Below are 14066 nucleotides of genomic sequence, written 5' to 3'. Positions count from 1 at the left end.
TTGTACAGTGCACACTGTACAAGGCCTCAAGACACGACACGGCAAACAGACGATCAATTTATGAAAGATAAACACCGAGAAACAACCAAAGTTGCACACAATAACTTCACACACCGAAAGATAAATACAGTTTCGACAAAATACAATTGTGAACAGACTTAACTTCGAAAAACGTGGAGACCGTGTGGAGCTTCGAAAATCCCTCCCACCGTCTCCAACCGTCAGTACCAACCCATTTCAACTCCCACCGTGTTGTGTTTTGTGGATACAGTAAGGGGTAAGGGAGGGGCAATGTAGGTTACCTGGTGGGGGGCATACGGTAGGAACGTACCTGTCTCACCTGGTTCCCATGTGACCCCAGTGTGCATTACCTTGTATTGCGTGCACTTTTGCGCCCTTACCACCTTACTCACTTGTCTTCTTTTGTCTCCCACCTCCGAGGATCTGGCTTTGGGGCAGAGAGAGAGGAGAGAGAGGTGCTGGCTCCGCAGTTGTGGGCCTGTACTTCCGCTGCTTGCTGCCTGGATCGATACACCATATGGACCGCAATTTTTGTGGCCGCCCACAATGGACCGCAGTTCTTTTGCGGTCAAGCACCACCCGTGGATGGACCTCTGGGTCAACGTGGCACCTATGCCATACAGGTGAACCACTTTTAGTTGGCCCCCCTGACGGCCACAATTCAGAAATGGACGCGGTTGGCGCCTTTCTTTATTTCTAAAGAAGCCAGAAGGCCAAGTGCACTCCATGAAGGCAAGACCAGCGGCAGAACATCGGCCGGCTGCGACACCACCGGTGACCATGGACACTTAATTGTGCATTTTATGAACACTTTATTGGTGCACCGGATGGTGCTGACTGTGCGTAATGGGGTGGTGCTTTTGGTGCTTGGACGGGGTGCTCTGCACATTATTAAAGGCCGTAGGGCCACAGGGCACTCGTGGGTTGGTGTATCGATGCTGGCATGCGTGCTCTCCCTATGCATAACATCTGCATGTGTTCCTCAAAGAACAGGTCCTGGATCGTAGTGTAAATATCAGTCTTGTATAAATGATGCTCCCTACCGGCTGTATGTTTAGTTTGGGGATGCTTTCCGCGATTCGGTTATCCTGTGGGTGTGTTTCTGTTAGGAGAAGGGTGCAACGTCGCAGGGGGACATATTTACTCATTTGTGAACATCTGTAAAACTGTCGCACTCAGGGTTGAGTTAATAGTAGAGGGAACTACATCTGAGTGCCACACTAACGTAGGTAAAAATTTATCGGGTCGGGACGCCCCGAGGTAGAGAAGGGTGCAATGTTGCGGATATGGGATTTGCATCCATCCATATCCGCTTGTAAATATTCCCCTATTTCCTCAATACTTCCCAACTCTCCCCAATCCCCCATTCCCTAGTCCCATTTGCTGTAAACAACACTCTGTAGACCCGACCTCCCCCTATTTCCCCCATTAAATGTCGTGCCCAGGTTCACCGCATCTCATGTAAGACAACTATAGGACATCTTGCTAGTTATTCTTAGTCTATGTCAGTTAAGGACTCGTTTCCATTAATTCTGACCCTTCGTTGCACCAGAATGTGATTGTATGGCACCGTTAGGAAGTTTAGGACCTCCCAATACCTCCCCGCAGCTCTTCCTCACGGTTCAGCAACAACAACAACAACAACAGCAACGGCAGCGGCGCGCACAGGGAGTGCGCGTCCTCACTCCGGCTTGGTTGGTAGGGGGTGTTGGGAGGGCACGAGGCCTTCCCAACGAGCCGCCATCGAACATGTGCTCGACGGGGTTACCAAATAGGGGCTCCCTGTCAGCTCCTCGTCAAGGGCAGAGCCCGGTAACCCCCGCACCCAACGGAAGCGGCGGACCGGCCCCAGGGGGGCGGAGCCAACCAGCCGAGGGCGTGTCACTCCCCGCTGAGCATGCGCAGGAAGAGGGAGGTGACGTCAGATGCGCGCTGAGCTTGAAGCAAGAGAGACGTCCCTTCCGAGCGCTGTGACACCTCCCTGCATCTCTTGGACCGTGCTTGATCCTGTCCCCGAGCCAAGGTGCACCTTGTGCTATCAACCTACCTGTCCTCCCTGCCATCAATCCCTGTGTAAGTCAGCCTTGTTCCGTTTGTCTGTGGTCTGTCTGGGCTAAGATAAGACTGTAATTAAGTGCCTATCTCTTCTGTGTCTTTACCTCACTACCTTGTAATCTACCCCCTTTTCTCCACCACTGTAATTATACCCTCCTCCGGAGGTCTTGAGAACTGTACCCCTTGCGTCGTTTCATCTATCCCAGTCGTTGTGTCCTTTCCATCATTGATTTAGCATCGCGCGATTTGGCCAACGCTTGGGTGGAATCGGGTGAGTTGGGGAAGAATCGGGGGAACTGTTAGGTCGCGGCAATACCACCGCTCGGTAAATAACATCTTAACCGCGTCCGTAGCAGTATATATTATGATGAAGAAATGAACTGATTAGATTTCGGTATCAAATGTCAAAGGTCATATCAGGTAAAAATGTGATACTCGAGCACAACTGAAGGGATAAATCTCCACTCTCAAGAAAGAACTCTCATACCTGTCTCCCTCCTGCAAATCCTGGTGGCATCTGGTCAAATCTGTTTCTGGTGTTTGTTTCCCCTCCATCCCCTCCCTTACCTCAATGGCTACACAGCTGATACTGCACGTGACAAAGCCGAATGCTTCAACTCTGCATTTGCCTCAACAACTTGTGTCGCAAACCCATCTCTCTCTGTACCCACCTTACCCAGTTGAACCCAGCTGCTCCTGGACTCTGTGTCCTTCTCTCCTGACAAGGTGGAGAAGTTTGTCAAACCTCGACTCTGATTCTGCAACTGGACCAGACGGCATCAACCCACAGGTCCTAAAATCCTGCTCTTCCACTCTTTCTCACCCAATCTCTATTCTCTTCACCCTCTCTTTTGCTGAAGGTCATCTGGCATCTGCTTGGAAATCAGCCAACATTACCACTTTACACAAGAAAGGTGCAAAAACACATCCTTGCAAGCAATCAACCTGCTCCGAATAATCAGCAACGTCATTGAATCAATCATCGCTTCTGATATTAAATCCTTCCTCTTCTCCAATGGCTTGATCTCAGATCCTTGGTCACTTGATTCAGACCAGGTCACTCCACTCTGGACTTGCTGCTTCGACTGTCTCAACAATGGATGGAGGTTCTCAACGCCAAACAGGAAATCAGAGCTGTCTCCCTTGACATATATCGTGCCTTCGATACGGTCTGGCACCCCGCTCTGCTCACCAAACTCTCCTCCCATGGTATCCATGGAAATCTCCACGCATGGCTTGCGGACTTCCTCTCTGGTCGTAGTCAACGTGTGGCCGGAGGTCGTGCCTTTGGCGGCGACGACGGCGGCGGACGTCGCGCAGGCGTTCATCGCCACCTGGGTTGCCTGGTTCGGCGCCCCCTCGGACATCTCGTCCGACCGCGGCCCCCAGTTCACCTCGGAGCTCTGGGGGGCGGTCGCGCGGGGGCTCATCGTCCAGCTGCACCGCACCACGGCCTACCACCCCCAGGCCAACGGCCTGTGCGAGTGCTTCCACCGCTCCTTGAAGGCCGCGCTCCGGGCCACCCTCCGCGACGGCGGCTGGGTCGACAGGCTCCCCTGGGTCCTGCTGGGCCTCCGGACGGCGCCCAAGGACGACCTGCGCGCATCCGCGGCGGAGTTGGTCTTCGGACAACCGCTGCGGGTGCCGGGCGAGTTCCTCCCCGACTCCACGGCACCATGGTCTGCGGCGCAGCAGCGCTCCGCACTGCAGGAGACCGCCGGAGGTTCGCCCCGGTGCCGACGGCACACCACGGGTGCCCGCCAACGCACGTCGCCCCGGAGCTTCGCACGGCGGAGTACGTGTTCGTCCGCCGCGACACCCACAGGACACCGCTGCGGCCCCCATACGACGGGCCCTTCCGCGTGCTGGAGACCGGGGCGAAACACTTCACCCTCGACATCGGCGGTACTCCTGACCGCGTTTCCATGGACCGCCTCAAGCCAGCCCACCTCGACGTGGACCACCCCCCGCCAGTGGCTCGGCCCCCGCGTCGGGCCCCCCCCCCCGGCGAGCGGACCTCCGGCACCGCCCAGCCCCGCCGGCACGCCCCCCCCCCCCCCGGTCCTGCACCCATCCCAGGTGCCGCCGGGGGCATCCCAGATGACATCCCGGCATCCCAGACGCCACCAGCCGCCAGAGGGCACTTCGGCCGGGTCATCCGTTTGCCCCGCAAACTGACCCTTCAGGTGCGCGGGAATTCTGGGAGGGTGCGTGTGGCGGACAGGATGGCTCGCTGGCGCGGTGACATCATTCCGCGCACCAAGAGGGTGTCGGCCACGCCCGAGGGGTAGGCGTGGCCTCGGGATATACACGGAGCACGCAGCCCCGAGCACTTCAGTGCTACAGTTTGAGCTATTGAATAAAGACTCTTTTGACCCTATGCGTTGTGGCTTACCTTCGTTGGCAAACAAGTTGCGTGCGTAGCACCACGCTACAACCCTCTCTTTTGCTGAAGGTCATCTGGCATCTGCTTGGAAATCAGCCAACATTAACACTTTACACAAGAAAGGTGCAAAAACACATCCTTGCAAGCAATCAGCCTGCTCCCAATAATCAGCAACGTCATTGAATCAATCATCGCTTCTGATATTAAATCCTTCCTCTTCTCCAATGGCTTGATCTCAGATCCTTGGTCACTTGATTCAGACCAGGTCACTCTACTCTGGACTTGCTGCTTCTACTGTCTCAACAATGGATGGAGGTCCTCAACACCAAACAGGAAATCAGAGCTGTCTCCCTTGACATATATCGTGCCTTCGATATGGTCTGGCACCCCGCTCTGCTCACCAAACTCTCCTCCTATGGTATCCATGGAAATCTCCACGCATGGCTTGCGGACTTCCTCTCTTGTCGTAGTCAACGTGTGGCCCTGAATGGAATTCTCTCATTTCCCCCTTCCTGTTCAGGCTGGAGTTCCCCAAGGCAGTGTACTGGGCCCTGTGCTTTTTCTGGTCTTCATCAATGATCTCTCCAACTCTCTGGAAAATCTTCTCTATCTCTTTGCTAATGACTCCACTCTCTGCCTTTCCATTCACCATCCCTCAGATCGGCAGTCTGCAGCCTCGTCACTCTCTGCAGACCTGGACAAAATCACGAACTGGTCAAACAAGTGGAACATCTGGCATTTCTGGTGGAACATCACAGTCGATGAGTCTGGCATTTCACTCAGGCCAACTGGCATGGTCTTCAAGCAGCCATCAATCATCTGGACTGGTCTCCCATCTCTACCACCTCTGACATCAACTCATCCTGGGAATTCTTCCAAAGTAAACTGCTCTCTCTCATGCACAGATTTATCCCATCTCGTCTTCAGTTGTCATACCCTTCCTGCCGTCCATGGTACACGGAATCTTGTGGTGAGGCTATTGCCCAGAAACAACTTGCTTTCGTCTCCTGGAAAGCAAATCCAACGGAAGGAAATCTCATTTCCTTTCACAAAGCCCGAAACAAGTGTGTGTCCACCCTCAGGAGAGCCAGGAAACTATCTCACCGTCCTCAGGACAGAACTCTCTTATCTGTCTCCCTCTTCCAAATCCTGGTGGCGTCTGGTCAAATCTGTTTCTGGCGTTTGTTCCCCCTCCATCCCCTCCCTCACCTCAAACGGCCACACGGCTGACTCCGCGCGTGAAAAAGCTGAATGCCTCAACTCTGTATTTGCCTCTAAATCTTGCGTCCCAAACCCATCCCTCTCTGTACCCACCGTACCCAGTCGTACCCAGCTGCTCCTGGACTCTGTGTCCTTTCCTCCTGACAAGGTGGAAAAGTTTCTGTCAACCCTCGACTCTGATTCTGCAACTGGTCCTGACGGCATCAGCCCACGGGTCCTAAAATCTTGTTCTTCCGCTCTTTCACTCCCTCTCTCTGTCCTCTTCACACTCTCTTTTGCTCAAGGTCATCTGCCATCTGCTTGGAAATCTGCCAACATCACCGCTTAGCACAAAAAGGTGCAAAAACAGATCCCAGCAACTACAGACCAATCAGCCTTCTCTCAATTATCAGTAAAGTCATGGAATCCATCATTGCTTCAGATATGAAATCTTTCCTCTTCTCCAATGGCTTGATCTCTGATCATCAATTTGGTTTCAGACCTGGTCACTCTACTCTGGACATGCTGCTACTGCTTTCTCAGCAATGGATGGAGGTCCTCAATGCCAAACAGGAAATTAGAGCTGTCTCCCTTGACATATCACGTGCCTTCGATACGGTCTGGCACCCCGCTCTGCTCACCAAACTCTCCTCTGTTGGTATCCATGGAAATCTCCACGCATGGCTGGCGGACTTCCTCTCTAGTCGTAGTCAACGTGTGGCCCTGAATGGGTTTCTCTCATCTCCTCTTCCTGTTCAGGCTGGAGTTCCCCAAGGCAGTGTTCTGGGCCCTGTGCTTTTTCTGGTCTTCATCAATGATCTCTCCGACTCTCTTGAAAATCCTCTCTATCTCTTTGCTGATGACTCTACTCTCTGTCGCTCCATTCTTCATCCCTCAGATCGGCAGTCTGCAGCCTCCTCACTCTCTGCAGACCTGGACAAAATCACAGACTGGGCAAACAAGTGGAACATGTCTTTCAATCCTGATAAATCTCACACTCTTACGATGTCTCTCCGAAAAGACCGACTGGACAACCCTCCCAGCGACTTTCTGAATAATCCTCTCCAAGAAGTTCTGTCACTCAAACTTTTGGGTCTCACTTTTTTTTTTTTTTTTTTTTTTGTATACAAGATCGAGGCTCGTGAAAGAGCGAACATTAATCACACAGAAAGACAAACCGAAACATAAAACATCGGGAGTGGTAGACAAGATGGGGAGGGAGGAGGAAGGACACAAACACAACATTATTTTGAGAGCGGGGACCGAGAGACATGGAGACATCGAGAGATCTGTGAGAGGGAGAGGGTATTGGGGGGGGGGGGGGGCATGGGAAGGGGGGGGGGGAGAGGTATAAAACATATGGACACTGCCAGGACTTCCAGGAAAGAAGTTGGAATTTTAAACAAGGTGGATCTGGGGTGAATTAGCGGGGGTAGAAAAGATCAAGGTTTTGGATGGGGGAAGATAAGAGATGGTGGTGAACGGCTGTTTTAAAGACCTGGAGGGACGAGTGGGATTGAAGGGAGTGAGGGAGTTTGTTCCAGAGGCAGGAGAAAAGAGGAATGAAAGAGTGAAGGTGAGCAGAGAGCTGAGATTTCGGCAGTTTAACCATCAGAGGGTTGCTGGCAGATCTTGTGCGACCTGTAGGAATATTTGGGGGACAGAGCACAGAGAGAGCTGGGGGTGCAAGGCCGGAGAGGAGTCGGTAGAAGACAGAAAGACCACCTACCTGCCTGCGGTGAGTGAGTGAAAGGCCCTCAGAGATAGCTTCATCGCGGGAGATTCCAATAATTCTGAAAGCTTTGGTTTCGACAGCGTGAAGCCGAGCTAGGTGTGAGGCAGGAGCACCGGCCCATAGGGGAGAACAGAAATCCATATTGAATATTTTGGATTGGCAGGAGCACCTGATTGGCTGCCTAGTGTACATCTGCCATGATCTTTCCTGGGAAAACCACATTTCAAATCTGGCCTCCAAAGCCAGTCGCCGACTGGGCATCCTCCGTCGTGCGAAGTCCTTCCTTGGCACACCTGAGCTCCTCACCACGTACAAGGCTTTCATCCGCAGCTCAATGGAATACTGCTCTCCTCTCTGGGCTGGTGCTCCTGCCTCACACCTAGCTCGTCTTCACGCTGTTGAAAGTAAAGCATTCAGAATCATTGGAATCTCCCGCGATGAAGCTAACTCCAAGGGCCTCTCACTCACTCACCGCAGACAGGTTGGTGGTCTTTCCGTCTTCTACCGACTCCTTTCTGGCCTTGCCCCCCCAGCTCTCTCTGGCCTCTGTCCCGCAAATATTCCTACAGGTCGCACAAGATCTGCCTGCAACCCTCTTATGGTTAAACTGCCAAAATCAAGACTCTCTGCTCACCTTCACTCCTTCATGCCTCTTTTCTCTCGCCTCTGGAACAAACTCCCTCACTCTCTTCAATCCCACTCCACTCTCCAGGTCTTTAAAACAGCTGTTCACCACCATCTCTTATCTTCCCCCATCCAAAACCTTGATCTTTTCTATCCCCGATAATTTCACCCCAATTCCACTTTTTGAAATACCAACTTCTGTCCTGGAAGTCCTTGGTGTCCTTGTGTTTTATACTTCTCCCACCCCCCCCCCCCCCTTCCCACGCCTCCTCCCCCCAAGCCCTCTCCCTCCCACACATCTCCCTGCTCTTAAATGTTGTGCTCTCAAGTGTTTGTGTGCTTCCCATTCTCTTGTCTTCCGCTCCCTCTTTTTATATATTTTGTTTGTCTGGTTGATTGGTTTGTGAAGTAAATGTCAGCTCTTTCACGAGCCTCGATTCAGTATACAAAAAAAACCAAAAAAAACCAAAACATGTCTTTCATTCCTGACAAATCACACTCTCAATATGTCTCTCCGAAAAAACCATATGGACAACCCTCCCATCTACTTTCTCAACAATCCTCTCGAAGAAGTTTGTCACCCAAGCTTTTGGGTCTCACTATCTGCCATTATCTTTCCTGGAAAAACAATATTTCCAAGCTGGCCTCCAAAGCTAGTCGCCGACTGGGCATCCTCCGTCATGCAAAGTCCTTTTTGGGCACCTCTGAGCTCCTCATCACATACAAAGCTTTCATCCGCAGCTCAAAGAAATGCTGCTGTCCCCTCTGGGCTGGTGCTCCTGCCTCACACTTAGCTCGGCTTCAGGCGGTTGAAACCAAAGCTATCAGAATCATTGGTATCTTCCGTGATGAAGCTGATTCTGAGGGCCTTTCTCTCTCTCACCGCAGGCAGGTTGGTGGTCTTTCTGTCTTCTACCAACTCTTCTCCGGCCTAGCTCCCCCGCTCTGTCTGTGCTCTCTCCCCCAAATATTCCTACAGGTCACACAAGATCTGCCAGTAAACCTCTTCTCGTGAAACTGCCAAAATCATGAATCTCTGCTCACCTTCACTCTTTCATTCCTTTTTTCTCCTGCCTCTGGAACAAACTCCCTCACTCTCTTCAATCCCAATCCTCCCTCCAGGTCTTCAAAACAGCTGTTCACCACCATCTTTTATCTTCCCCCATTCAAAACCTTGGTCTTTTCTACCCCTGTTAAAACACCCCAAATCCACCTCTTTCAATCTCCACTTCTTTCCTGAAATTCCTAGTAGTGATCATTTGCTTTATACCGTATACCCCTTTCCTCCATCTTCCCCCCCCCCCCCCCCTTGCTCTCTCCCTTCCACAGATCTGCTGACGTCGCTGTTCTCTTCTGTTGTGCTTCTATGCTTTCCTCTATCTTCTGCTCCCATTATTTATTGTATGGTTTATGGGTCCGTGCATGTTTTTGTGTGTGTGTTAGCTCTTACACGAGGCTTGACTCTGCATACAAAAAAACAAAAGGTATTTAAATCGAACATTTGGCACAAGTATGTATAATGAGGTAATGTAAATAGTGTGGTCGAAGACATATCGGTGGACATGGTGACGTCAGAGTGCGTTCTATTTTATATCTTGATCAATACATCGGCTGTTTGAAGAGGATGTATTTCACCGATTGGTTACTATTATGAAAATAAAACTTAATGATGTGCAAAATAATCAGGAGACCTAGTGATACCTGAGCCTGGTGTTGGTGTAACTGTTGAGGTGGCTGGATTGAGAGCTCAGGCTCCTCAATTCAAGCCCCTGTCATATGTCGTTGAATTAACACCGGGTGGTTGACCCAGCCTGTCATCCTTCTGTGGTTGGCAAAATGAGTACAAGCTTACTGGGAAGAATGAGCCATTTGAGTGTCCTGTGTTGGAGTGGAGACCCATCCAGGATTGTGCCCAATAGTCAAGAAACTGCTTCAGGCAAAAGGAGTTGTCTTCTTTTTCTTGTAATTTAAATTGTTTGGTTATCGTCGATGTTCCGTTTGGTTATTTGCAAAATTTATTGTTGCGTCCCCGGGGTTAAGACCCTGGGTGACGTATGGCCGACCAAGCTTCAACTCCAAGGCGTATACCCAAATCGATGGCGGTCCCTTTATATGGTGAGTGAGGGAAACGGAGGTCTCGTCGTCTTAATTGAACGGACGGATGCGACGATGGTTTTCTGAAACCACAAACAAATAAACGCACAGGACAAGAGATTGGAAATGCAACAAATAAGGGTTTAATGAAAATAATGCAGGCAACAAAGAAATGAATGCACAGTAAACTAAAATTCTGAAATGAGGGACCCTCCCTCGGACTCATATACATACACAGGGAGAAATAAATAAAATAAAATGTGGTGTGGTGCGTTGGCCGGTACTCAGCTCTGGTCTCCTCAAATGGCCCTCGACCCCTGGTGGTCGTTGAATGGGACCCCGATGTCTTGCGCGGGAAAACGCCCGATGGCGCGAAGTCATGCCGCAGCCAGCTGCCGGTGCAAGGCAGCCGAAACTCCTCCCCCTTCGATTGCCACGATCCACCAGGCTTCTACTACGTGCCTCGCGAGCGCGTATCACTCAAAGCGCAGCCGCCTCCACCGAAGGCCCAGGTATAGAGAAAAAATATGCGGCCGCTTCCACCAACGCCAGAACAGAGAGACCAAAATGGCAGATGCTTCGCCTTTTCTTTTTCAGCGTTCTAGACTCTGACATCACGCTCGCTCCAATCACAGAGTGCCGTCGTATTGTCCCAACCAATTGTCCTTCGGGGCGTGGCCTCACTGCCATTCTTGGCACCCATCGAGAAGGTTCGGCTGGGCGAGGTCATTGTCTCGGTACCGTCGGCGATTATGGTGGTTTTAATTATGTGCCGATTGCATGGCATAGCTCCACCCCTCACATGGAGACACATATATGCTTACACGGACATCCGGCCCGAACTTAAATACATCGAGGTGGCTTCACGGCATACGTGTCGAAGGCACCAGACCCCCCAACAGGAATAAGTACCTTGATGAACTCAGGCAATTGCAAGAGATTTATTAGAGACACATGCATGGAAGAAGTTGATTGGCGTATAAGTGAGTAACACCAAAGTGACTGCAAAGTAACATCAATGTTCGTCACAACACACACACACAACTTCTCAAAGAGTCACAACCAGCCATGGTTTATATACTTTCTCAAAGCACAAAGGAATTCTGAACAACAAGCTGTGCTTAGCCTTACAAGGCAACAACTCTGACTCAAACCTAAGTTATTTCTATCTCCTACACAAAGGTTGACAGGGCATGATAAGATTCAATCACATCTCTGCATTAGTGGACTTTGACAAGTTAAATTTCCTTTTAGGGAGGGCCTGTTTACCAAGGTAAGACAAAGGCTGTTCTCTCAAATGTACAAAAACCTCAGATGGCCAGCAGTTGCCAGGCAACAGTCGAGGGCTGCCCCAGAAATAGCACACTGGTTTCTTCTGCACGGACCACTGCTGCCTTTGTCAGGACATTACTGAGCATTAAATCCCTGACAAACTTCCCCCTTTGTTAATAAACACCTTCATTTAAGAGGTTTATTTTTGAAAACTAGGGATTTCATAAAAGTATTTGTCCATTATCTGCGATGCATCTTATACCCCATAGGGTGAATGAAGTCTAGTGCACTACACATAGTGCAATTGGACATGACAAGTGTAACGCAATACCATAAATACACAGAACAATACTATAAATACACAGGATAGTATACAGTGAATACACAATTAATATCCATGGCAATATGAGTATATCCAAGACAACATCAAAATTAATTTTTTAACAAAAATGTATAGAGTTGAGCAGTTCACTGTAGGTTACATCTGATAAGTAAAACATTTATGTAGCAACATATTGTCGCGCAAGCGGGAGGGCCGATGGGAGTTGTGGGAGATATGTTGAAGGCAGCGGGAAATTGGGGTGTGAAGAGAATGACAGAGATCTGCAATCTGGTGGTGAAAGAAGGCCGCATTCCAGTGGATTGGGAACCGAGTACCCTCGTCCCTCTATACAAGGGGAAAGGTGACCTTCTGGACTGTGGCTCGTATCGAGCGATAAAGTTATTGGAGCATGGAATGAAGGTATTGGAAAGGGTGTTGGAGAGGAGGATAAGGAAGAAAGTGAAGATTGACGAAATGCAATTTGGATTTATGCCAGGAAGAGGTACGACAGACGTGCTTTTTATTGTGAGGCAGTTGCAGGAGAAGTATATGGAGAAGAGGAAGAAGTTGTTTCTTGGGTTTGTTGATCTGGAGAAAGCATTTGATAGGGTTCCACGTGAAGTAGTGACATGGGCATTGAGGAAGTTAGGAGTGGAGGAATGGTTGATCAGAGTAGTGATGGCAATGTACAAAAGAGCGCGCACAGTTGTAAGGACGAAGGACGGGAACAGTGGTGAGTTTGAGGTGAAGGTGGGAGTGCATCAGGGGTCGGTACTAAGTCCACTACTATTTGTAGCTGTGATGGAGGTGCTGGCTCAGAACGTAAAGGAGGGTTTACCGTGGGAGTTGTTGTATGCAGATGATTTGGTGTTGATTGCAGAAAGTATGGATGGATTGAAGGAGAAGATGAACAAGTGGAAGGAATGTATGGAGACAAAAGGTCTGAAGGTGAATATCGGAAAAACGAAGGTGATGGCAAGTGGTAAAGCATATGGTGAGGTGGAAAGAACTGGGAAGTGGCCGTGTGCTGTGTGCAGGAAAGGTGTCGGAGTGAATTCTATTCAATGTACAATGTGCGCTGAGTGGGTTCATCAAAAATGTAGTGGTTTGAGAGGGTCATTAACCAGTGTGGCAGCTACATTCAAGTGTAAGGTGTGCACAGAAGGAGCTGCAGATGGAGGAAATGTTGAGTTGGATCTTGGAGATGGCGTGAAGCTGGAAGGTGTGAAAACATTTTGTTACCTAGGAGACATGCTGAATGGAGAAGGTGGATCAGACTCTGCAACGGTTGCTCGAGTGAGATGTGCATGGAAGAAGTTTCGGGAACTGAGTGGCATGCTGACGAGGAGGGGAGTGTCATTGAAGCTGAAGGGAAAGGTGTATGCTGCATGTGTGAGAAGTGTTATGATTTATGGGAGTGAGACATGGGTAATGAACGTAGAGCAGCAACGAAGGCTAGAAAGGGTGGAAATGCGAATGGTTCGGTGGATGTGTGGAGTATCGTTGAGAGAGAGGAAGACAAATGATGAATTGCGAAAGATGATGGGAATAGAGCCTGTGATGGATGCTGTGAAGAGAAACAGGTTGAGATGGTTTGGTCATGTGTTGAGGAAGGATGAAAGTGACTGGTTGAGAAGAGTGATGGAAATGAATGTAGAAGGAAGTAGAGGACGGGGAAGACCGAGAAAGACTTGGCTGAAGGTGGTGGAAGAAGAAATGCCGCCAAGGGGGTTAACAAGGGGAGATGCAGAAAATAGGGCAAAATGGAGAACATTGTCATGGGGACCGCAAGGCTAACCCCCGCTCTTGCGGGGAAAATGGCCTGAAAATGCCTGTTGTTGTTGTTATTGTTGTATATTGTCGCGCAACTCCGGTTAAAATTAGAGTCACGGATGGTCTTATTCGGAGACAACAACCAAACCTGGATTCGGCTATATGTCGCGCGGGAGGAAGAAGGAAAATTGAGGCTGCGGCAAAAGCTTACCTTCAGCGCACCGACGTAGCTCCGGTCCTGTAAGGGGATTAACTCAAGCGGGCACAGATGTAACGGGGAATAGAAAATAATACAAGGGTTTATTACAAATAAAAGCAAGGACAGGAAAATACGCGCCGATAATAAAATAAGGTAACTAAATTGGGATCCCACACACCGACTTCAGAAACAAGAACAAAGGAATGGATTAACAAAAGAAACACGTTCGTTATGTGCGTCTGTGGTGTGCGAGCTTATCTGTCTCTTGTCGTCGTTATGTGCGCCTGGGGGGCTGCCGTCCAACACGGCTCTGTTCGGCCCCGATGCACCCACGAGGCCTCGCTCCAACTAAGCTCAACAAGCGCCGATCGCCCGCACACGAGGT

The sequence above is a fragment of the Myxine glutinosa genome, chromosome 7, assembly GCF_964187855.1.
Source record: "Myxine glutinosa chromosome 7, kmMyxGlut1.1, whole genome shotgun sequence".
NCBI lineage: Eukaryota > Metazoa > Chordata > Myxini > Myxiniformes > Myxinidae > Myxine > Myxine glutinosa.
The sequence above is the reverse complement of the archived record's forward strand: the minus strand, read 5'-3'. Positions refer to the sequence as shown.